A 26,710-nucleotide genomic window follows, 5' to 3' on the forward strand; every position below is an offset into this window, starting at 1 on the left:
GACGCTTTCTTGACGTCTAACGAGATCTGTAACCTCTACCCAAGCATGCGCAAATCATCTGCTTTCCACAGAAAACCGAACGGCTCTGAAGAGGGATGAAGAAAATGGGCGGGGAAATAATGGGGATGGGTAGGCACATAGTGCGCAAACGAGCAGACCCAGGTGAATGATTGGGTGCTCCATCTTCCGCTATGAGATGAAGGCGGAGCGATAGTCTTGACATGCATTCGATTTAGCCTATACGTGTGCTCCGTGAGCCTTCGGACACGCCTCCTCTACTGCTGATTGGTAGTCCGTTCGGACAACCTAGAGCGTCAGCTCCCGCCTCCAGACTCAAGGGTTGCTGCAATCGGAGTCGATGGAAGGCGGGCCGTTGCTAGGGGTGAGGTTAGGTTGAGCCGGCGGCTGGCTAGCGAGCAGGTGAGTCGGCTGGCTTTTGCTGGTTTGGAGGTGTCGGCTCAGTTTTCCTTCCCTGTTCTTCTGGGAATTTACATTGTATTGGTCGTTTTTCGTGCTGCAAGGAAGCTAAACCAGTGTCAATAAGCACTTTTACATCTTCCCTGTCTGGAGCTGGTGTCAAGGTAAGTCCATTCCCTGTCAGTTTCCTGTTTTTTTTAATGATTTTGTTGTTGGCTACTTCAGTCGTATGCCGTGCGGTTCTGGTAGCGCTGTAGTTACTTGTTCGCTCTGGGACTTGGGTGAATTTCACTTGTCACCCAGTGTACAGCATGTAGTGTGAAGTCCTGCCAGATGCCATGCTATCAGAATATTACTTCTCAAAAATGACTCACGCAGTCATTTCGTTTTTTACGGATTTCGTGTCTCAGAATGTCTTGTAATTCTGTAAAGGTTTAACACGTTAACATAATGTGCGACACTAGTGTACGTACATTGAAAAAAGCAAAGCCGTTGTGTCAGTCGGTCCTAGCGAGTGTACGAACCCTGGACCGGTAGCTGCAGCGAGTCTAGCTGCTTAAATTAAAAACTGTCACGAAACGGGGCGTCTTATGATATTGCCTTCTGCGGGTTTGCTGGGCGTTTCGGCACCTGTGCATGCCCGGCTGTCCGCTGACTTGTGTTTTCTGTTAACAGTTTACGTTTTCAGGGGCGGATTTCAACAGCTTTGATGGAGGAGTTAGATTGATCAATCTCTATGAGCTGTTCTATAGTCTACCGCTTTGCCGGTGAGACTGTGAAGGTCAGGCACAGCAGAAGTGGCCGGTATCGTGCGGAAAAGAACCAGACGCATACACACACAAAAAAATGCGAGCATTACTCGTGTGCGGTTTGAATCGCATGTTTCTAGGGATCTAACGTCAGCGGTGTGCAGAACGGTCTCACGTGACGGGCTAAGGTATTTAATTCTTTGGATACTTCCAACGTGATTCAGCTGTCTTCCTCCTCGTAAGATGAAGTTTCTGTCGTGATTTGTGGTTTGAAGGAAATCGGAAGGAATCTGGGTCCCTTCCTCAGCTCGGATAGTCAGTAACCTATTAACCCAAAACGTCCTGGACAGGTTAACCACTGGGGATCTGTCCCAAAGAGCACCAGAGGCGGAACCGCATTCTCGCCAAAGCACACATGGATAAAAGCACACGTCCTTGTACCGTCAGAGGTCTTTTATAAAGGTTACAAACGAGAGGAACCCATCTAATGAATCTAGGGATCTACAGCCGTTTATGTAAAGAAGACAGGGTTTCAGCTTCAACAACACGGCTGGGCAGCATGTTTATTTTCCTTGTTGGTCCAGAACTTTTCTGCACCATATCCTGGTTTGAAGCAGCAGCCTTGTAGCGCAGAATACTTAATTGTAAGTACCACAGCTCATTTTTTTACACAAAAAAATGTACAAATATCAGATCATCTCTTGTTTCCAGAAGTGTTTTTTAACAGAGATGCCTGCTTGCAGAGCTCTGATGATTCCCAACACTGCCTGCTTTGTGAAGGAATTGGCAGCTCATGCTCTGGGTGAGGACTTGCTACCGTTTCAGTGGTGGAAGGGACAGGAACTGCCCCCTGTCCCCTGGGGCACTTTCTCATTGAGTTGTGGCTTCCCACACGCTGTTCTGTTTGAGAGTCGAAAGTGCACACTCGTTCAGCTTGTTGTTTTTTTTAGTGGGGGGGGGCCTTCCTGTGGTTTTTATTTTTCAGCATTTTCATTTTCCATAAATGTGACTGAAGTTACAAAAGAGCCTCTGTCCCTTTATGTCTCCCAACTGGAGAAGTAAAAGGCTGTTGAGCCCCACTCACAGTGGAGTTCCCAGGACCTGAACTGTACCGGAGCCAGGTGACACACATACGCATGTCCTTCATTAACTTGGCTGCTGTACTGCACGAGCCGTCTGAAGTCAAAGGCTTAAGTTAACCTATTTTAAAAAGCGGCCAGGGGCAAGAGTTTCTTCCAAAGTTTTCCTGCGCTCCTGTGGGTAAAGGGCTTACGTGGGGAATGAGAAGAAAATGGGTTCTGTTTCTTGGAACGTGACTGCAGCTGTGGGTGGGCTGTGGGTGGTCTGTGTTGGGCTGGGAATACCACCAGCCCAGGTGGATTGCTTCCTCAGGAAGTTAGCTACTGTGCGAGAGCCATGGGATGGGCACAGCCCCTGCCAGTGACAGGCCCTCTGTGCCCAGTCGTGTACAAGCCTGGTTTCAGTGTCTGCCAAAGTTCTTGTTCTTCTCAGGCCACCTGGGAGCCTATGTCTAGTCTTTGATTTTGTAAAGGATGTTTTCAGGCTTTTTTTTGCTTTATTTTTTAGAATGTTTCTCTGATTTCTCTGTAACTGAACAAATAGCAATGAAAGGAATGTGTTCACTAACATTCCAGTTACATTTGCTTTACCGTAAAAAGGGCAAATTAGTTGTGTCTTTTATGGTCTGATATCTGCTGATCCTCCTGATCCAGCAGAGGGTCCAGAGAATGAAATTAGAGGCGGTTTCTTGGTGTGATAGTGAGCATAGATTTTGATGAAGGCCTGTGTATTCGGAACTGCAGTGTGTGGGGCCAATCTCTGTGAATATGTCTGCCTGTAATCTTAGTATGTTATTTGTTTCCATGTCAAGCAGCATTTTTTGCTGAACCACATTCCGTGTTGATGTTGTTTTGGCTTAAGATTATGTAAATGTTTGCCTACAGTTCTACAGAAGGGGTGTTTGAGGTGGATCTTTAGCAGTCAAATTCAAGACCCGTTACAAGGCAGTGAAGATCTAGTAGCTGTTTATGGCTGTTGGTTAAAGGCCGGAGAATGGCGTTCCTCAGATGTTTTTAGAGAAGGTGGAGTGTGTGCAATGGGAAGTCTAATGTGTGACTGGTTGAACTGATGTTTTCTTTTCCCATTTCTTTGTCAGAAATATTTCAGAATGGACAGGTGTAGTGGGAACAAGAGATACTGCAGCAAATCGAAAAGAAGGGAAAATGATTGTATAGGTTATTACTCCTTCTCTTGGTTAAATGTTATTACAGACAAATGTTATTAATTGCATGTTTCATAACCATAACCTCTGTCAGAAATACTTCTGTATCTTCTGTTGTGATCCTTTTGCGTTGGCGTGTTGACACCTCAGTGTCATTTTTTTCTTTAAGATTGTCAGAGGTTTCTTCCAGGCTCGTTTTGTGACTTACCAGCACAAATTTGCTGAGAGAAGAGTTGTGACATTAGTCATCTTGTGCCACTGAGAACCGCACAAATAACAGCAACCTCATCTTTCCACAACAGACTCGATCTGTACAAACCAGCGGATCTAAAAGCAATTAACTTGCATTACATCTTTGTGAAATATTTCTAAAAATTTGGTTTTGTGTTTAGACTTAATTCAGGTTCGGTTCTGGTATTTTTTGACGTTTGTGTTTTCAGTCAACAGATAGAGTAACAGCTGCATGTTGAAGAGAATCCAGACTTGTATTGATTAATCTGCTACACAGTACTTTGCATCCTTGCAAAGCACAATTTAGTCTGGGACTAAGCACTCTCCCTTGGTAGATTGTGAACCACTTCCCTTATATTCTATTAAAGGGATAGTTTATGACTTGCATCTAGTAGCTGTTTACTGTACTTTCCTTGTCTGAGGATTGAGTGCTCTGCTCAATTTCCCTGTTCCTTTTGCTAAGCAAACACAGTGCAACTTCTGTAAGGACTATAAAGAGTTCTGGAATCTGTTGTCAGTAAGGTACAGAGGAAGCAAAAGAGCTTTTCTCCTTGTTTTTATTTGCTTAATGACAAAGCATTGGAGTTTTTTTTTTCTCACCTCATACTGTACCTCTTTTTCTCCTTCTGCAATGCACTGTCAGAAATGTTCTTTCTGCTCAGCAGAATATCTCCACTTTTGCAGAGGGGGTGGCACTCATTCTGAGCTGTGCTGCAAAATGCACCATGAGATAATGTGAACAGAAGATGAGATTAATTATTTAGCTGGAAAACTACAGCTGTTAAACCAAAGACTCCACATACACCTGTGATGCCCCCAATCATTGATGTGATAACATCCAGCAACCAAGCAGCATTCCCAGACTCTTTGCTTCAGACAGCTGTTTTATCCCCCCAGAGCCTCTCTCCCCGGGGAGCCTCTGCTTGACTGATAACACTATCATGTTTTCAAAGGGATTGAGGACCCTGAAAGGCAACCGCAGGACAGCTGGGTTTACCATCAGAGCTCCAGTGATGAACTTTCTGCTGTTTTGGCTTCTCTAGCCCGAGCATGATGTCTAGTGTTTGAAGTCTTAACTTTCCATTCTACACACATACAGTTGTGAGAGTGGTGCCCTTTTAGCAGAGTTCTTTTTGTCTTTATTGAAATACTCCAGTGGACAGGATGCCTGTTTTCTGTTCTTGCAGATACGAAATGGGTAGGGAAGTTTCCTTAAGTCCCGAGTTGTGATCTAAATAAAGAAGCAAAGTTTCCACGTTACTTCAAAAGTGGAAGTCATATATTCGTAAGTGTTTATATTAGTAAATTTAAAGAAATGTCCATGTATTGCGTAACTGCTTAGCATCATATCTTAGTACTGATTCTACCAACAGTAGAGCATCTTATGAAAGAATGATCAAGGGAAAGTACTTGATGTGTTTTATTTGAAACTTGTTTTCTGAGTGTTCAAAATCAATCCTTATCTCAAATACTCTGGGGGTTTGCATTATAGCTAGTACAGCTAGTCCAGATGGTGGATTCGTAAGGGAGAGGCCTCACTCTTGCTCCTCTTGTAAATCGTATAGCACATGAGCCATTTAGCATGATGCTAGAAGGAAGCTGGAGTTACTGGAGAAAACTCAAGTGATCTTGAGGGGAACATTCAGAAGGTGCTCCAGCCACACCACTGTGCCTCCTAACTCAACGTGTTTCACATCAATGGGCATAAACATAGAAGTGACTTTGAATTTGTTGAAAACGTGGTATCTTGTTCCTTTTTGTGAGTATACCACCAAGGTCTGCAGAGTTCAGTGTTTTGAAGCAGTTTACTTGATGCAACAGGATATCAATTTTTTTTCCCAAGGCAGGAAGCCCACTAAAGTCTCCTATCTTGCACATTGCCGCTGATATCAGTCACAGAAACCCCTTATAAATTGTTTTGAAACTCCACACGGAAACCACAGCTACACTCAGCTTCATAAGAAGCCTGCATGCCATGATCTGTGGTGATTGTTTTACTTAATGCAGCAGGGCTCCGTGTGTTTAATGAGCACTTCTCAGATAAAAGAGAACAGCTTTCAAGTGGTGTCAGTGGCTCTGATGGAAAGGTTCAGCGTAGATCTGTCAGGTTGTGTGGCTCGGCCCAGACTAAATCCCTTCTTCCTCTGCCAGGGTAGGCTGGCTGACTCTCTCTCAGGTTTCTCTTCCCTGCAATTAGTGCAGCGGCACTGTTCTGCGGTGTCACATGACCCTTCGCCCTCTCTCTTGACCGCCTGTTCCTGTTTAACCCTGCCCTTCGAGTCAGTCAGTGTCTGTCTCCCAGCTGGAATGCTCGACCTGAGTACGGCTCAATAGGTCAATGACATCACACTTTTCTTGGAAAGGAAGTAGTTTCTTTCATGTTTGAATTAGATAAACTATGGTTTGCCCTGCTCCTCAGTTCTTCAAACCTCTGTGTGTTTCTATCAGCTAACCATTAGAAAATAAAAGACGACATTGGGCCTGATTAGTTCAGTGTTTGTAACTGGTCATCTGTTCAGTTGTTCGATTGATTTGATGGAGTTTTCAATTTTTCCATGGTAAACCAATGCAGGCAATAGATTGAGACAGAAAAACATCGTATCTATTTTAAATTCCTCCCATTGTTTTGTACTTTAGCACAATCATATCTCTGAGTTCTCAGCAACTGTTTCAGGTATGTCTTTCTATTTTGTTGTGAAGGTTTTACACTTTAAATGCAAACATTAATGTCTCAATGTCACTCAGAAACAACATTTTTAGTCGACACCAATGCTTTTTTTTCAGAATGCCGTCATCTGTGCTCCAATTTTGAGTGATTTCTAAATACGTGTCATGTGCTACGCTATGCACAAGTCATATCTTATTGTTGCTTAATCCCTGTCACAGGCCTTGGTCTCCAAAGCAATTTGCATTCAATAGCAGTTGTGGAGGAGTGGCTGTGGGTCCAGATCCCCAGTGGAACTCTGCTGTAGTACCTGAGCAAGGATCTTCGCTGAGATTGCTCTGCTTAAATGACAAGATGTATGAAAGAATGCAACTTTGTAAATCAATTTGATGTAAAAGTGACAGAATAAGATGAATATTATTTTTTATTAAACATCAGCATTTCACATGTGTTTGATTACGATGTGGCTTACTTTGCCTTCTTGACGTTTGAGGAGTTGAGAAAATTTGATAACGAATGTGTGTGAGACTTTCAGCCTGTGGTGGAATGTTTTAATTTCCTGTTCAAATGATAAGAAAGTTCACAGTCTTTCCTTCTAATTAAGTACAGTATTATTTCCAGAGCTTCAACAAAAGATGCACTTTGATCTTTGAAGATCTGAAACTTTTTTGTGGGAGAATTCTGTGAGCCATCAGTGGTAATTTGCTTAATTTACTGTATTTTTTACACTTTTTACAAAGTGTATTTACAAATCCACATTTTTATAGTCAGATTATAAATCAGATCATTTATACATCTGCATAATTGATGTAGTTTGTGCTAGCAGAAATACTGTATAACAACCTGCATTGCATCAACAGTTGTTAAAATCAAATGCCGATAATGACTAAATCTGAAGTAGTTCAAGTAAGTAGCTGCATCAGCATGCATAGGCTGCAAAGGAACAAGTAAAGGCTTATTCCATGCTGAAAAGAGAAGAAAAGAAATGCAACTTTTCGGCTGTGGAGCCTTCTTTGGGTGTCATTACTAAATCTGGTCACATTTCTTGTAATCAGTTTTGGTACTTCATTAAAAGTCCGGGAAAAACATAGTGCTGAAATCCTGAGGTCCAAGCCTTTCAGCATTTCCCTAATATATAAAGCATTTTTGTGTAGTGTCTCTTGGAAGGACGTTGTATTCTGCATTTTTGTCTGATTCTTTCTGAAGCTTGTACTTTAAAACAACACTGTACAGCAGTTGGCTGAAGACTTTTTAAAGGGAGATGAAAGCTAAAAAATAACATTTTCTTGTGCTTGTGTAGGGATCAAAGTGATTTTAAAGGAGACGGGTGAGAGTAGGTACAAAATGGGGTCATACTCTCTTAGAAAATTTGTTAGAAAAAGGTATTCTTATCTGGAATCTCATTTGTTTTGGACTTTGTGAACTACGTTTGAACATCGCTTATCTTTCTCATGCAATATAATCAAAAGCTGACAGCTTTTAATTGATGGAGCCCTTGTATGTACATACAACATTTTTTTTCCAGGGATATGTTGCATTAAGGCAGCGATAGTGTTGAGTAAGCGATTACTGTCAACAAGACCTTTAGAAGTTCTTGGTGGGGGAAAAACTGACGTTCAGTTTGGGGTCTGGAAAGGAAATGAATAGGTGTTGGGAAGCGGAGGCCAGCTTCTTGCTCTCCAGTGCCCCTGAGGCTCTGTGCAGGGAATCCACTCCCATCAGCATTCTAACGTGAGCGTTATCACTGACCTTGTTCCCTGGTAACAGCGGTTGCTGGGTAAGCTGTTCTGGCAACAACTTGATAAGCCGGTCATACTTAGGCCATGGTTCCTTGGTTAATAGCATCACAAGCAAATGTTCCGTTGTGTATTCCAGATGTTTCATTTCATTTCTATTCAGCTTTTCCTTATTTATTTGAAAGTTCCCCACCAGAGCCTGACTTCTTTGTTCTGTTCTGAAGTTTAAGGAAACCATGGCTGTTTCTTTACATCTCTTCTCTTGTCATCTCTGATGGTTTTTGTGGTGCAAATGAAACGGAGTATCAGATGCTGCAGGTACAATGGAGCTTTAATTTTTGTTGAAGCGTAGTCTACAGAGATTTATCAGCGAGCGTTGACGTTGATTTGGCATATTTTGAGAAATACCACTATTTGGATCCATGGGGTTCCACAGCTATGTAAGTGATCACTGAACATCTTTATGCAGAAAAGAAATTGACAGAATTTAGAAGGGAATGATGGGGGAGATCAGGTGGACAGACGAGTGCTGCTGCATTCATCCATTGCCATAAGGATTGACCAGCCAAAGGGATGCCTGCACATTGAAAAGTGTCCGTATTGCTGCACGTTAGCTGAGCCTCAGTTAGTGCTGTGTCTGTGGTAAGGAGCGTATCCAGATGAGCTTGTTTCATCCTGGTGCATGTGAAAGCAGAGCTTAAGGAAACTGATTCTGAGGAGAGCAATCACAGTCTCGGAAGAATTAGGATTTTTCTTGCTTATTTTCTCCTGTTCTTGCTTATTTATATGTAACGGTATAACAGATTCTCTGGTGGATTCACAGTGTACCAGTTAACTGTCTTAATGCTTTGCTGTCATAAAGCTAACCTGACTTTAGTTTGTGGTGTAATGATTAGAGAACTGTTGCAGAAAACCTAAATATTGACTCCCTGCTGTTACTGCATAGCACTCCTATCTCTTGAGAGGGGATTGGATGGTATAATTGAGTCGTAGCTAACTCAGATGAAAGTCTTGGATGAATCAGTGGTGAGAAGTGCTTCTATCCTTTGAAGGTGGTGCTGGTTAAAATTTCCAGTGAGTTGCGTCATCACTAGGGGATGTAGCAGCGCGGCTGCCGCAGAACATATGGGATTAGGTGAACGAAAGCCACAAAGAGACTTCTTGGAGACAACTTTGCCTTACTTTGAAGTGCTGTGTAGTTGCCTTGTTTCTGCTGAGTACCATGAAAGAGCAGCAACATGCAGGAGCACTTTGTGTAGATTAAAGATTTGTGTACATTTGACTAATGAGGTCCGATGCGAGTGATGTACACAGTGCTCTTTTTGTAGTCCTTTTGAGGACTTGGTGTTTACTTGTCCTATAATGATCTTTTTAAAGATTGCATGATTTTACCTTAAGTGTTAGAGATCTTCCTCCGTTTCATTTGCCTTTCAGCCATAAACATGTCCTCCCCCCCCCCCCCCCCAAAAGATTGCAAGTAACGATAAGAGAGGTTAAATAAAAGTGAGCTGGACATTAATTGGCTTCCTGAACACGGTGTATTTGACATCTTTGGCATCTGAGCCTTCTTGATGTACATTTCCTTACTTGGGCTTCAGCTATTGCACTGCTTATATTTCTGTCTGTCAGCATCATAGCTTCTTAACACATCAAAGCACATCTTTGTGTGCATTGCAAATAATTCATCAGTATAACTTGTCGGTTACCACACAATCATTTTTAAATGCATCATCTAGGATAAATGGACACAATAAGGAACGAGAAATAAGAGGAAGCTATTTGATCCATCTAGTCCATATGGAAAAGACACTCTGAAAAGATCCCTGTTTAATGCAGAAAACCACATTCACAATCTATATGGCTTTTAGTTCTGTGTAGAAATGCATTTGCATTACTGTATTTTTGGTTAAGTAACGAAATGGAGAATTCAAAAATGCCTCCACAAATTTTAAAATTAAAATAACGGAAAACCATCTGTTAAAAACATAAATCCATCATCTTGGACGGTTTTCCCAGAATACTGCATGTTGAGATTAAGCACTGTATATCTGTGTATGAGACAAATGAAACATCTGAGTTGAGTTTTATATCCATATATCTTATTGGTAAGTTTTCAGTCTCGTTGTTAAGCCTCCTCTTTCTTTTCTTTCTTTTAAAGAATGCTGAGCCTACCCAGGGGTATTCTGGATTTAGAATTTCTCACAGCTAAAATTGTTTCCTATTTTATGTTCTTATTTCTGAGCATTTTGTATTATTAATGTTATTTTTTTTTTACAGATAAGCTAAATGCCATTTTGATTTTTTTTTCCCCAATGCAGCTGTCGGCTGTAGTCAGGCTTCGCAGCAAGATGCAGGAAAGCAGGCCTGCAGACAGTGTGTCTCAATGTGACAGTGCCATGTGCAAGAGAGACTTCAGCCTTTTTTTCTGCTGAGAAGAGCTGCCTGTCCCCACTCAGTCTCTTCACTGACTAAATCTGAAGGCTCTTCTATTGTTAACCCAGATTCGGAGAAATGAGCAACAGTACAGGATGGCAGGGGTTTTGTGTTAAGCTGAGATGGAAGTCCCTCCGGGCGACAAAAGCCAGAAGACTGGGATTTGATTTCTTTGGATATATCCATCAGTACAAGGGAATGGCTTTAGCTCGGTGATATTATACCTTAGCGGCTGATTGAATTCATTTATGTTTGCTCCTCCTGGTTCAGCAGAAGGTTGCTTTAGATCTTATGATTGTTAAGTTATAATTTATTTTGTCAGATTGTATAATGAAACAAAAAAAACCAAGTTATCCTGGTTTATATGACTCCTAGTATTTCAACATTTTGACATACAGTATGCTTTGCTGTCACACTTAAGTACCAGGGCTTCCTTCTTCCTGCTTTAATAAATGCTTTAAAAAATGTTGATACTTTGGGTATAACCACTATGGTTTTGTTTTGCAGCTGATTTTGAGTGGAATGAGCTTTGTCGGAGAATTTCACATTGGAAAATCCTTTTAACTTCATCTGGCAGTCTTACAAGTATTGCAACATCCACAGTTGCTCAACTAGCGTAGCAACAGTTAAAAGAAGTATAGTAGAAGCTCTTTAGTGGTCTGCCAAGGACATTCTCTTTGGTTTCACTATCTTTACTAGTGAGAGATTACCTGATTAGATACAATGTGCTTATTTTATCCCCTTTGATTCGCTACTACTGCTGAAGTTTACTGTCATGATAAAAAAAAACAACATCTGTAAGCCTAACATTTGAAACACTATCTTAATTGAACAAAATTCTTTACATCTTTTGATTTATCTGGTGTGATGGTGAGTACTTCCCAAAAACATTGTTACCTTAAAGAAACGGCTCCACTGGCAAAAAATGAATCGTAAGGCAGTCGGTTCAGTTTCCGAGATGTGACTTGTCAGTAGGTGTGCGCCTGTGCTGGTTTCCTGAGCGAAGCCTGAGAATCCACCCACTCTCCTCCTCCTCCAGGCCACTGACGCTCCTTGTTCTGTGGTTATGCTGGGGGCGGAGGTGCCTGCTCATCTCCAGTCCTAGAGATGATATGCAAACTATAATCCTGCTTCTAAGTCAGCTGTGCTTTGGTATCAGATTATCTGAGTATCTCCAGTGTAGCCATTTCTGTGCATACTTTCATCCTTCCCAGCTAGAAGGACGGAGCTCCTCTCTGTCTGAGCACAGCGCCTGAAGTGAGCGTCCTGGCAGCCTTGCAGTGTGAGGGATGGTACATTCAACTGGTTGAGCAGCTTTTATAAGCTGGTTAGCTTTGATTTTTGAATTTTCTAGTTTGAAAGACCACCGAATAAAACCTAATGTGTTGATTTAGTTTTTTTCCAATTTTCATTTGCACATCTTTTCACTCTACAGTCTTAATTCAGGCTGCGGAGTCAATATGGAATTTATTGAGCCTCAAAAGATTCAAACCTACAAGACTTTATAGACAAGCTATGAGCAAAATCAGTCTGCTGTTCAGTACTTCTTTTTCTGAAATGGTTTTCTGAAAGATGACTGGGAAGCATTTTTAGTAGATATGCTGTCTATGTGAATGCAATTGCTCTGAACCTTCTGCTTTCTTAGAGTAATTAAGAACTATCTTAGACTTAAAAAACAGATACACTGTTCAGTTTGTGTCACTCGTTTACCCACAGATTTAACTAGTTTAGTTTATTTTGTTCTTGCGACATTATTATATCTGAATGCATGTCATAAGCTACAGTTCATTTTCAGTTTTCAACCAAGTCTTGGACATTGCCATTGACAAGGAGCTGGGGCACAGTTAATAATGTTCCAAGGGAAAGACTGCTATTACATTAGGACACCTTTGTAAAACCTGGAAATGTATTCGCCACTCCTTTCCCTTGATCAATTTCAGAATCCTAGCTTTCAGTTCAATGTGTTTTATGAAGGCCCAGCACTAGTACTACAATGAAGGAAACATGTGTAATAGCCAGCAGATCATAGACACAATACAATTTAAATCACAATTTTAAGATCTCAACTGCTCAGCACATTTCAGCAGGATGAAATATCAGGTTGCAATCTCGATACAAGCACGAATTGAATTAAAGGGAGATTTTAATGAGAGAGGAATATATTTGATATAGTGTAAAAGGTTTTTATTTTGAAAGGTACTTCAGCTTGCTACAGCTATATAACAATATTTTCCCACACAGTGTTGTCAAGAAAATATTAGATTTATCTCCATAGCTGATGTAAAAATAGTTATGATGGTTTTATATTTTAAACAAATAACCTCCATGAATGTTTTCCTGGACGAAATTGCTATTATATTTATAAATAGAACTGCTGGCTGTAACAGGAAGGTTTTTGTAGTGTTAACACCCCCCACAGGAAATGGAATAGTTCTGTTCAAGACCAGAGCCGTGAATGGGTAACCAGTATCTAATGAAATAAAAGAGCCTGGCATAGAAGAGCTTCAGCATGGACCTGGGACACTGTAAAGCAGGATTTTCTATGGAGATTTTTTTTTTCCACTTTTTCTTGGTTTTAATCTTGAAAACTTTCAAAAGTTGCATTAATGTCCTGCTGAATGGACTGCAACATTATACTTGATTGGAAACTTTAGCGTTGTGATAATTGTTTAGCCATGAATGGACTATGTATCAATGCATATCCGGCTTCTCTTTCGTTTTTTTTCAGGTTAGACAGACAGGTTAGTTAGGTTTCAAGTGTTTTGTAAGGAAAAAGCAGAACCATAAATGATTTTTAACTGTAGTCCGTTAAGAAAGAAGACTTGCCAGTGAAGCCATGCCATCTGCCGTGACTCTTTATATCCATAAGTGCGCAGAAATACTGCTCTTGGCTTGCGATCAAGCAAGCATACATTGCAGGCTGTTAGTGGTGTCCTGGCATCTCAATGTGGCTATATGCCAAAGTGTGTTACCACTTTTAGAAATGGGTTCACAGTATTATAATTTACTTGGGAACAAGTGTAGTAAATCAGTAATCAGCAAGCATTGATTCCTAGCATATTTTTATGATCCATTCTGAGTATTAATCATCGTGTTATAATGCACATACAGTACAATCTAGGAAGCTAATTGCAGATTCATTTCTATGGCCTGAATACCTTAAAGAATCCTTGCAGATTATAACTTGTTTCCACTCAGAGATTTTTTTTTTCTCTTTTACGTATTACCGTCATCAATGTTCATTGTAGTATTGTAAATCTGGCAGCAAAAATGTCAAAATACAGTATTTCAAAACGCCCATTGCCAAAGCTACTTCCACAACAAAGTATTACTTCTCCAGAAACAAGAATTGCTACACTCCCCAGATGGAAACTCTTCCGTCATAACAAACAGTACTATTTCCGTTATATGGAATTATACCGTAATCCTTTTTGTGAAAACATTTGCTTTAAACGTTTCTAAAATGAGATTCAAATGTATGGCAGTGAAGTATAATTCTCCTCTGGAAACCTGACTAGTCACAGGTAGTAGAAATGAGCTTTTCTACCAGCATATCTTGAGACAGTGGTGCACCCAGATGGTTTTAGGCCTACTGAAACTCCCTAAAGCTAAAGTGCAACACTAATAAGAATCAATAAAGAGTTCACAGCAACAAATGGAAGTTAATTCCACATTGAAAAAAGGAAGTGTTACACTCAAGCTTTTGGCTTATTTAGGTGCATTCACAGCTGAAATGTTTTACTCTTTCTACTTTTCAGTGTGGAATTAACATCTGCATGTTAATTGTTCATGTCCCTGCTGCAAGACTCATATCCTCAGTTCACTGCAATTCCTGCTGCCTTCTTTTCCTAACATAACATACTATTGCACGCACTGGGCAGAATAACACAGAGTAATTATTTTAGCCTATGTGAGCAGCATTGTTTTTTTTAAGTTCCCTGAGGGATTTTGGTATACAGGATAGACACACAGGTTCCTCAGCTTAGTTCTAAATCGAAATTGGATCCGCAGAATGGTTCTGGCCGAGATGCTGATGGACATCTTTCTTGTATTAATAATTTGACCAGTGGACTTCCATTGTTGAGCGCTAGCCTGTTCTATTCCTGGACTGCCACAATCCCTCAGATTCTTATAGCTTTTATACCATATCAGTGCTACCATTATTAACAATGAAACAAAAAAAACAGAATAAGCAAAAATAAATAAAACAAGAGCCAGAGTGCAATGTAGCTATATTCAATAGCGGGGACTGGCCACAGTGGTCTGCGTAACTGACACACAGCTGACAGGTGAGTTAGCAATTCAGAAGAGTCGTGCTGTTTTATTCATTTCTAGAGTCAGGTGACAAGTAAATGGTCTGAAGAGCCAGAGGTAGGTCACTCACAAGCTCGGCAGCTCAGCTGGGGAGGAGAGGCCTATGTTGTTTAACTAGGTAATAACTGTGGAACAGTTCCCAGGAGTTCAAAAAGTAGTGTCGCCAAGAACTAGATATACAAGGTTGCATTTCTACAATGGGAGCTGTGGTTTTATTTATGCCACTTGAAACTGTAGTACTGTGTTAAATATCACAGCTGGGGTGAGGGGGGGGGGGGTGAAAAAACAAACTGCAGGGAGCCTGTTTGATCATGACTACTTCCAAACAGGACTGCAATACCTGTGGATAAAGAAAGAGAGCAGTAAGATGGCCTTTAATAACCATCCCAGCTTAAAAGCTATTGAGCCATCAGTGGTGGTTTGTTAGTGCGACATCTCCCCAGTCAGTTACCAGGGCTGGGTGTGCTGTGTCACTGCAGTGGTCACACCGTGCTGGAAATGACTATGCCGTCTGTCACTGGTCACTCCAGTATAAAACACCGCCATATGGAACTTCCTGGTATCAGTGACATTTGTTGTTTGGGGTGGCCCCTGTGCAGGCCAGATTACTTTGGGTGTGAATTGACAAGCCTGCCTGAGCTGCGGTTGTGCAGAGTTGCTGTCTGGAGGTTGAAGTGTATCTAAATCTTTCTGACATCTATCAATCCAGCGGGAGCAGAGGTAGGCTGTTTTCAACAGGAGGTTTGTCGCCCGCCACATGACTGCTGCTGCTTGTATTAACAGCAAGTAGAACTTGAGCTCCTGACCAATGTGCTGATTGTTTGCTTGCTTTTAATGGGACAACTTGATCTACGCAATTTAGTGCTGTGCTGTCCTGTAGGATGCTCTAATTTCATTATTAGAGTTCACATTTAGTTGAATTTCTAATTCATTTTCATTGACTTATTTGGAAGACGGTCACTGCTGCAGCTTATTCCAAAACAGAAAGCTAAACTTGACATGGATCTTGCTGACTGCTTTTCCCTTTGCTTGTTTTTATGAGGGTTTCAAAACTAAAAACTCTTGCCGGAAAGTGAATAGTTGGCAGTTTAAACAGATAGCTATGACTTTCATTAAGCATGTATTAGCTGAAACTCAATTGTCATGAGGTTGCCAGACGAGTCTAGGAGTGTTTTAAAGCCAGGGCACAAAGAAACAGTTATAAGCGATTTGATTTTGCAGGTGGTAACAGGAAGCTTCCTAATGCAGTTAGCTTCCCAGTGGCCATCTATTAGTGTGTACTATTCAATAATGAATACTGAAGGACAAATTTCAGACATCCTGTAGTCTAACTAATGAATTAGAATATCTGGAGGAAAAGTAAGGCTTTCTGGTGTTATTTACAAAACAAAAGTGCTAGATTTCAAGGTTGTACTCCTAAGGATCAGCCCACTCACCTGAAAACAATCTCAGTTACTGTATGTCTGAGTCATTCTGATTTATTTAAGGATTGAAATGTGTAGCTCTGTGCAAACAACTTTGAGACTCTAAAGTGGTACTTCTGGGTCCTGAGCCAGAGCTTAAGCCAAAAAAGTCTCAAAACTCCTCTGACCACCTCGGACATACTTGCTAGAAATTCTGTTTCTCCCACTAGACTTGGAAGTGCCATGTGAATACGGAGAAAAGGCTCCATTGTGATGTGAAACAATATTAAATGAGAGCTTTTAAAACCATTATGGAAAAGGAGTGCTGTGTGAGCTTTTGCAATATTGCATGAAATTTGCAACTTCATCTGTGCTGCATAGCCTAGCCAAATGAAAATGAGCAGTCTGCACCATTACCATGTATCGGGTACAATTCTGAAACGAAGCAGACTTTGCAGTATCTGAAACCATAAACTTGTGCATCAAACAAGGCTTGATGCAGAAAGCCTATGTTTACAGCCCATTCATGTTCTGCAGAAAGCCTATGTTTACAGCCCATTCAGTTCTGCATTGTAGGCAGAACTGAGCAGTGCCAATAATACTGGAGTTAATCACTTTACTAAACTGGCAGTACTATGTTACAGGAGTAGTTTAATAAATGTTTCATCATGTTTTGTAGAAGAATGAAAAAGGAAATGGCAATATAAACCACAAAGATTTCTTAATAGGCTGGTTGCATCTAGGTTCCTCTTTTTTTATTTAAAATTCTGCAAGGTATTCCTTGTAGAAATACATCTTGAGTTTATTTTCTGAGCGGGAAATTATAATATACTAATATTGAGCATTATGATGTTTCAGACACCAAGGGAATCCTGACACACTACTGGACTTAGTGCTACACACATGGACAGCTGGACAGGGCGGCACAGACTGATACTTTACAGCTCGAGTAAAAGTGTCTTGATTTCCTTAATGAAAACCTCAATGTTGTTATTTACAGAATAAAATTATTAGGCTAAAGGCCTAGAATACAATGGTTGTTCAACTGTTCGTTTGACCTAAACGACATTCAGAAGCACTTTTTTCGATTTGTTTTTATATGAAAACGGAAAATCTAAAAAAAAACTTTGCAACCTTAATTTTTAAGCACCTTATTTTAGTCTTCTGCAGCCATTTGGTTATGCCATTAAGTGAAGTTTAGCCGTTTCCACTTGTCTTCCGCAGGTCACGGAGCTTGTTTTTTATTGGTTGGAAGTTTTTGCAAATAGAGTACTGTACCAGCCTTCTGTAGCTTTTCAGGTTAGAAGCCTAACTCATGCTCACAGCTGGACTGTTTTGAAATCACTGGGAGTTTCTACAAAGGAGCTGCTTCAAAGCTTTGTGCCGTGTTCTGGCTTGATCAGAACATTAACTGTAAATGGAGCTCTGAATCCAAATTATTCTTACTCAGAGTAATTTGGGTTTCTCCATCGCTGGAAAGATTTCTTTGGCTGCATGTTGAAAGAAATTCTATTGTTGTGCTGTATCCATCCTGAGATAGACCTATACTGTCTATGAGGAAAAAAATGTGCGTTTTAGTCTTCCAAATGTCATCCAAAGGATCTATGCACAGCTTGTTAGTCTTCCCTGCCTTTGCTTTGTGTGTTAAACCAGGTCACCTGTGTTGTCTGCTCATCTGTGCACACAGAAAGAAATGAAGATACGCATGTATAGTAGTTGTATGGAACACAGACACTGCTCTGTGATTTTAACTCAAAACTATACAGTAGCATGTTTATAACAAAGAGCAGAAGAATAGCAGCATAGACAGATTAAAAGAGATGTAACGGCTTGTTAGATTTGTTTTTTTTCATTGCTTCCCAGTACCTAACAAGATTTAATCATTTGAATTAACATTTGTTCATGGTCAAACTATATCAATATACAAAGTGCAAGGAAACTTGGTAACTTCATCTGTTTTAGTAAGAAAGATGAAGCAATGCTGAATGCTTCTGAATTGTAATGCTGCCGTGCAAGCAACCATATTGCCCTGCAACGCACAACTGGCAGCCCACTGAAGCTAAGCAGGAGTGAGCCTGGTCAGTAGCTGGCTGGGAGACCTCCTGGGGAAAACTAAGGTTGCTTCTGGAAAAGGTATTAGAGGGGCCAGTAGGGGGCGCTCACTCTGTGATCTGTGTGGGTCCTAATGCCTCAATATAATGACGGGTACGCTATACTGTAAAAAGGCACCATCCTTCGGATGAGACATAAAACCGAGGTCCAGACTCTTTGTGGTCATTAAAAGTCCCGGTGTTTTTCTCGAAAAGAGTAGGGGTGTTACCTTGGCATCCTGGCCAAATTTCCCCCTGGCCTTTAACAGTCATGGCCTCCTGATAATCCCCATTCATGGATAGGCTTTATCACTCTGTTCTCCTCCCCACTGATAGCTGATGTGTGGTTAGCATACTGTGCACACTATGGGTGCCGTCACATCATCCAGGTGGGGGCTGCACATTGGTAGAGGGGAGACCCCATTACGTGTAGGACGTATTATTATTTTTATTATGACTTGTGAATGAAACAGCCATGCTTAAGAAATGTAAAAGTTAATGAAGTTAACAGTGTGGTCTTCAGACATTGATGCATTTAATCAGAAACAAAAAGCAACTTGCTCACACTGAATTTTGGCATAGATCTGTAGACTGTAGTTGTATGATCAGGAATAAGGTGAAACTACAACCAGAAAAAGGATAAATAGGATCTAACTTTTGTGTAGCTTAACTAAATAGAAAGGTCGCCTACAGTACATGTATTTAAAACATGCTCATGCTCATGCTCTACCTGATGAATGTATAACATTTGCATACATTTTGAATAACTGAATCTTGGGCCTAATCAAAGTATTTTTGTAAACCATTTGCTTCATGCACTGTTCTTGCCGAGAACTGTTACTGCGATCATGAAAGTGGGGGTAAATGTTTAAGGTTCAAATCAACCTACATCATTATTGCATAACTGTGAGCTCCCATACATCCATGATTCAGTTTTGTTGATTTTCTTTTTTGTTTGCTTTTTATGATTTCAGCTCTCAGTGTGAGCAGCAAGTAGGACTTGCTGGCCGTCAAAAGCCTCAGTTAGCAAAAGTCCTGGCAGTGATATCTGCTAGCTAATGTTGCAAAATGTCATCAGCTAGCTGCTTTCCATGAAAATTAATTGAACGACGTGCCTATGGTCTTAATTTCTCTTGTGCAGCGGGTATGTTTGTCGTGGAAGCAAAGTTCATTAAAGACTGGTGATGCAGACTATGGAAATAAAAATTGACAATAAAAGTAAATGGTGATTCTGCATATAAACAAAAATTGAGAGGGATGCCTTCCCTGCTGCCAAATGACACTCCTTTAATGAGGTGTTAACAAAGATGTGAGGTATAAAGAATACTTATTCGGTGTTATGAGGCTTCACAGAACTGCAAGATTTTTGCAGTTCAAAATGTTGCTTAAAATAACTCCATTGTCTGTTTGTTTCTCAGAAACCAGCCCACCATGGGAGCTTGAGTAATCTTTCAAGGACAGCTTATAGCGAGTTAAAAGTCTACCTCACTAACGGGTTAGCTCATGATTTTGCTCAAGCCTTGGAGCCTCTAGCTCTAGAGTTGCACCCAGTGAGACACCAGTGTCATTGTTCAACATATCCCTTCAGGAACCTAAAGCTGGCATAGCCCTGTATCTAGGAAATATGCGTTTTGGTAAATGATCACCGTCATTGTGACCTGTATAATGAAGCGATTAGTTGCGGATTCAGTGTCTGTCAACATTGTCTTAAAGCTCATGTCCAGCACCATCTAGTATAAAACCCTTTTCGGTTCTTTTGGTCAAACTTTTGCTTTTTGGATCTTGTGTAGTTGTGATAATTAACGGATTGTTGACCTGGTTTAGTCCAGTGTTAGACATGCTTCCTGCAGCTGTGTAAGCTGAAACTAAAAAGGCTTGTTGTGTTGCTGTGTGCAGGATCAGTCTGCCTGGGGTGCTGTAATTTTTGTAGATTCTTTCAGGTGCTAGTTGGGTTTAAAGATTTGTTTATGTATTTGGTGCCATATACAGTATACTGTATGTGTAGTACTGTAAGTGGTAAAAAGTCCATAATAGGAAAAAAGCAAAACGAAAAAAAAAATCAAATTTCTCTACCTCTGCACAGTTAAAACATGTAAAGCATACAGTTGTGTAATGCCCTGGATCGCACCACTGACTTAATCTTAATTGAGGCAGTCAAAGCTGGGATAACTGTGCTGCAAGTTTTGTCCTTGTATGAATGGAGATTTCAGCTTTTCTTACTGCTCAGTGTGCCTTTAAACTTCAGTAAAAGTTTTAGTTCATCTGTAAAAAGTGTGTTAAATTAATGTGTAGTTAAGAAGTCATATTTTGGCCTTCTTTTTGTCTCATGTTGGCAACTGTTCAATGAAACCAGCATTCTTTTTTGAGATAATGATGATTAACTGATAATTCTGTAAATGAAATACGCGGATAATGGATCTTGCTCAGTTTGGGATTAAGGATGAGCAGTTAGTGAATTTGTTAGAGCATGAAACACTTGTTTATCAGGCTATTGTGCTTTCAGTTTTACAGAACAGTAGATGGAATGGTTGGAAATTGTCACATGAGTAGGTTAATACTGCCATAAAGAAGGAAAAGAGCAAAGTAAAGCACAAACCTCTTGCTTCTTTGTAATGGAATTTTTATTCGTTGACTTCTGTGACAGTTTACTGTAAAAATGTCCCCTTAAGTGTTTTAATTAAGCAGCCTTAAATACTACAAGGCTGACACGCACATGCTGCTTCAGAAATTGTGCATCTAAATCCTCTTCTTTCTCTGCCAAAAGACTTGCCTGGTTTGAGTCATCTAACCTAGGTAAGCCCAAGACTTTTTCACAATTTGTCATCAAGTTACTTTTTTTTCTATCTGTTAACACCAAATCAAGCCATGTTATTACAGGTTTCTGGTTCACTTTTGCTAGACGCGGCTCCAGAAATGGTATGTTTCAGAAATTGTCGGCACAATCTTCGTGTGTTCTTTTATCCTGTGATCTGCTATAAACCCACAGAGAGGAGACCCATAAAAATCAGAAGAGAGTCTGTGGTATTATTAGTACAGATGAATGCCTAACCACTGGTTGTAGTACAGAAATGAAAGCGATCTCTTTGTGAGCTGCACTCGAGACATATTGGAGACTTTATCTTGCCATTTCTCATGGAAACTGCTGGAAACAACTTGGTCTGCATGTCATGGAAGTAATAGAGCTGACGTTTCTCGCTGAAATTTTGTTTTTTTAGAAGCCCATTTTACATTAAATTGAGTACTAGTCCTTCTCTAAATTGCCCACGACAAGAAGTGGTATAACACAGTTAAGAGTGTAGTATACTCAAGGATTGTTTTCAAATACTGTAGTATTTTTTGCACAGTTTACCATCTACAGTAGGTAGTGTACAGGATGTGCTGCTTTAGCTCCAAATATCACCTTTGACATTGTTTTCCCACATGTATATGAGCTTAGGGAACTGTTCCATGTCTCGCTGTCCCCAGTAGACTTTGGCTTTATCACAGAGTGCTTGGAAGTCTGAAAAACCTGAAACTATGTTGGCGGGCTGCTTATATCATTTCATAATGATATGCTCCCCAGCAAAAGAAACTGCACAAATGACATGGATGTAGTCTCAAATTTTTAATTATCAGCAGTAATAGAGTCTCTTCCAAATGTAAAAATTTAGACAAGGTCACAGCACCCAGTATGTCCCTCCCTTGCGGTAATGACTCTGATGCATTGAGTTGGAATGTAATCAGGGTTGGAATCTGACCCTGTCGAAGGGCATTCCATAGTGTGCTGAGCTCCTGTTCAGGTTCTGCTAGGCTTTGGCATCGCCTTCAAAGCACATGCACCTGATGATCCATGATGCCCCAGGGATACTTGACAGGATTTAAAAAGAAAAACAATCAGCCCATTGAATCGGAGTCTGGTACTGTAGGTGTTTGTTGGTTTATTGAAGTCAAGCTTGGGTGTGTCTGAGGGGGGGATGAACATGTATTCTTCTTTCAAATAGATGCCTCGGAACAATGTCCGTTAAGTCGCTTTGTGCAGCTCGCCGAACACTTTAGTAGAGGTTGCGGAGATGCAGTATTCTGTCGAAATGGTTCTGATCAGATGTCACTCTCACGCATTCACTCTGCAGCATGCGATGTGTTTAATTTGCAAGCCAGCGTGTTCCAAAATCTTAAACAGTTGCTCTGTGCGCACAGGAAAAATGTTGCAGCATGCAAAATTGGGGAGCCTGCCTGTAGGTGTCCTAAGATTTGATTCCTTCTGACAACCATGGCATTGCAGTGACTCACATTATATTTAGACTGTTTTCACATGGCTTACACGTACCTCATTAAAGGCCAGACGGTTAACCTTCAAGATCTGAGCTCCCACCGTACATAATCACTTGTGTTCAGTTCTACTAAGGGATTTACCATATCTGCAATTGTTCAGATATTGTCCAGTAATTCAGAGGTTTGTGGTTACAGAAACTGCACTTCGCTCTTTTTTTTAAAAACGCATTTATGTCCACTTGATTTTTATTGGCGAATAGGCTTGCAGTGTCATGGTTTAGGCCCGATTGTCTACAGCACACAGCAGTGTTTCCCTGCAGTGTCATCAGGCATGAATGGGTGTGCTGTGGAATTTCCGAAGAGTCACGCCCGAGAAAAATGAAGTAATCGAAGGAATCATTTTCAGCGTCATAGGAACAGGTACAGCTGACACCATGGCTGTATCGTTTTTTTTACAGTAGGCTTTGTTTGGAATCCCTAGTCTTGACACCTCTGTCTCTCACTGTGTGCAGTTCAAAACAGCATTGATTCACCAGTATTTAGTGGCAGCGGCAGTCCTTGCAATGCCAAGTGCAGACCTCAGCCTGTACAAGCTTTGGAGGCCTTTCACAGACAAATCATGAATGAAATAGTGCAGTCAAAGCTTAGTACAAAACCTGCCGCAGGGCTAGAAACCTCGACAACTTCTGGCGGCACCTACCTGACTGTGCGTCATTTTCCAAGAAAGACTTTTCAAGGAAAAACTGTTAGGAAACTAACTGCTCACTGTTTCTTGGTTTTATTAATGTGAGGTAATGAAGATTAAAGCTATGCAATTTGCTTTCCGTTTGAAAAGTCTTAAAGAGTCCTAAATCTGATGTTTGCCGGATGTTATTAGCCTTTCATATCTGAAGGACCAGGAGAAGGCTCCACGGTCGAAATGTTGTTTCTTTTCTGCGTGGAATAAACCTTTACTTATATCTGAAGGATACATTAATCGGAATGATTCTGCCAAGTTGGCTGATTTCGGGAGACATGATTAAAATTATTTTCAAGGTGTATTTTCTTTCTTTTCAAAATAAAGAACTAGGTTGCAAAACTTTTAAAACTTGATTTACCTCACTACATCTTAATTTAGTATTTACAGTTTGACAAGATAATAATGGCAGTTTTTATATAAAGGTACTTAAAACTATACAATTAGAACCTCAAAACTGATTTTAGAAACTAAATTGCTTTTAATTTATATCTACTTTGTGTTTATTTCTGTCTTCAAAAATTGTGCTCGGACTATCCTGTCGCGAAGATTCCGTTTTTGCCCCAAATCGTGTCATGATGCTCAAGAACGTTCTTTTGATGTTCAATTAGAAATAACAATCACTGTCATTTTTGAAAATGTTTATAAAACAAGGATTCACATCCCTGTACAGGGATAACCTTTACATGGAGGAATTGACAAATCTGATTCAAACTTAATACATTATACAGTTTGTGAGAAATAGTTTGAGAACCTTTTTGGAATTATCTGGACTGAAAATGTGTCATCATTAGAAATAAAGACAGTCTTATTTAACAAACAACACACACATCATTTCACATTGTCATGTCTTTATTGAGCAAATGGTTTAAACAATGATGGTCACTGATGGAAAAAGTATGTGAACCCCTAGGAAAATGACATCGTGAAAAGAGGGTAATTGGAGTCGGGTGTTCCAATCGATGAGTCTTGTGTTCCAATTAGTTCAGGAGTGGGTTTGTCCTGCCTTGCCGTATAAGCACCATCACACAAGTGTGGTTACCTGCTCTTCACAACAGAATTCTGTTGAAGTGCAATATGGCCCAATCAAAAGAGATTTCAGAGGACCTCGGAAGAAGAGTTGTTGAAGCTCATAAGACTGGAAAGGGCTACAAAAGGATTTCTAAAGACTTGGGCCTTCATCAGTACACAGTCAGGCGGATAGTTTACAAATGGAAGAAATTCAGCACCTACTCTCCCTAGGAGTGGGCGTCCTACAAAGATCAGTGCAAGGGGACGCCGTGCAATCCTTGAACAGGTGACAAAAGAACCCTAGGGTGACAGCTAAGGATCTGCAGGCATCTCTTGCACTTGATAACATCGGTGTTCATGAGTCTGCCATAAGAAAAACACTGAACAAGAGTGGTGTTCATGGGAGGTAACCACGGAGGAAACCACTGCTCTCCAAAAAAAAAACATCGCTGCCTGTCTCAAGTTTGCTAAAGACCACCTGGATGTTCCACAGCACTACTGGAACCATGTTCTGTGGACAGATGAGACAAAACTTGAACTTTTTGGTAAATATACACAGCGTTATGTTTGGAGAAAACAAAACACTGCATACCAACACAAAAACCTCATCCCAACTGTGAAGCATGATGGAGGGAGTATAATGATGTGGGGCTGCTTTGCGTCTTCAGGGCCTGGACGGCTTGCACTCATTGATGGACCAATGAAATCCAAGTTGTATCGGAAATTCTACAGCGGAATGTCAGGACGTCTGTCTGTGATCCAAAACTCAAAAGAAGTTGGGTCATGCAACGTGACAATGATCCAAAACACAGGAGTAAATCGGCAACAGACTAAAACAGAAGAAATTCCGTTTTTATGAATGGCCAAGTCAGAGTCCTGACCTCCATCCCATTGAAATGCTGTGGCGTGATCTGAAGCAGGCCGTTCAAGCAAGACATCCCAAAAATATACATGAACTGAAACACTGTTGTATAGAGGAATGGGCCAAAATACCTCCTAACTGCTGCGCAGGTCTGATCAGCAGCTACAGAAAGCATTTGGTTGAGGTTATTGCTAATAAAGGAGATTCCACCAGTTACTAAATATAAGGGTTCACATACTTTTTCCATCAATGACCTCGATTGTTTAAACCATTTGTTCAATAAAAATATGGCAGTGTAAAATGTTGTGTGTATTTGTTAAATAAGACTGTCTTTATTTATTATTATGACTTAGATAAAGATAAGATCACAATTTAGGAGCCATTAATGCAGAAATCCATATAATTCCTAAGGGTTCACAATCTGTATATACTGTACCGAGAAACATTAAAACCTAGGCAGTACTATTCATTCCAATACTCATTTGTTGAGTATTTTTGATGATACTCACTATATAAATACCTAACAATGACCCTTGACTTGAATGAATAAAAAAAAAAATTTGAAGCTCAAGGGTTACTTAAAATGTCTGAGAAAATTATGTTGCATGAGTATTTTTGTAAAGATTAATGAAATAGTGACTGCTCCCACCAAAGAGCCAGCTATGTTTTTTTAATGTGAAATAATGGCAATCCTTGTTTTTTAGGCTCCAAAATCTCTGCTCTTTGTTAAATGGGGGTTGATTTTCCTGGTTTTCATTTTTTTCATTTCCGTGTTAATGTGGCAGCACTGTATCGTGGACCTTGTCGAATGCACTGGAGAAACTGGCTCCAATGAAACACTCAGTGTTTGATTAAACACACAGTGGTTTGGAGGGTGGTTGGTGTGCCATACAGCAGCTTTATTAAAGCAAGTGTGCCTTAATCTTTTCTAGCCTAATAACCACCAGTATACACAGTGCTTTGCAAGAGCTGTTTCGTGACCTTGGGTTACTACAGTCTAATTATTAAGGAATGTTATGAATAGCTGAAACACTTACATGATGCTTCTTAAAATAGCCTTTACAACTTGACAAAAGCGTGCATTTCTTGAGTTTTTGTTAGCCATTATTTCAGAATGAGTTTGGTTCAGTTTTATGTGCATCTTTACCAATGAGCTGTTGTATCTTTTTGGTTTTTATTTTAAGACGGTGCTAGTATTAATCTGGTTTTGGCCTGAGGAAGACAAAGCCATTGCTTGCCAAATTAAACCTGCACTTAATGCAATCGAGCGTGTTTCAAATAGAATTTCCTGGTCTGGCATTTGTGAACAAAGGAAAAGAGACACGAGAGAGATTGTTTTCCATTCTGTTGTTCCTCTGTAGCCTGGGGGGCTGTCCAGTCAGCCCCTCTGAGGTTTGTCTGTTTTTGTGAAGGGGCTCAACATCACTATGCAACCTGAAATTACATACTGCGCCTGTCTTCCATCACAGGGCTTGATTGTGTCTGCTTTAATGGACAACAGAACTAAGACATTTGTTAGGGCTTGACGTTGTTATACACAGTGTGTGGAGAAGCTGGGAATGAAAACCGA

General features: G+C 40.4%; 1 protein-coding gene across 8 annotated transcripts in view; it reads left to right on the top strand.

Moving 5' to 3' along the window:
- Positions 1-329: 329 nt before the first annotated feature.
- numb (NUMB endocytic adaptor protein) overlaps positions 330-26,710 on the top strand; it is a 73,505-nt gene continuing 47,124 nt past the window's right edge. For 2 of the 8 annotated variants that reach the window (XM_088924719.1, XM_088924721.1), the window contains exon 1: positions 331-581. The gene's annotated coding sequence lies outside the window, so the exon portion shown is untranslated. Of the gene's footprint in view, positions 582-1,763; positions 1,811-15,459; positions 15,508-26,710 lie in introns of those variants that run through there. The other 6 variants (XM_088924712.1, XM_088924720.1, XM_088924715.1 and 3 more) reach the window with 5 other exon arrangements.

The sequence above is a fragment of the Atractosteus spatula genome, chromosome 9, assembly GCF_055471065.1.
Source record: "Atractosteus spatula isolate fAtrSpa1 chromosome 9, fAtrSpa1.hap1, whole genome shotgun sequence".
Taxonomy (NCBI): Eukaryota; Metazoa; Chordata; class Actinopteri; order Semionotiformes; family Lepisosteidae; genus Atractosteus; species Atractosteus spatula.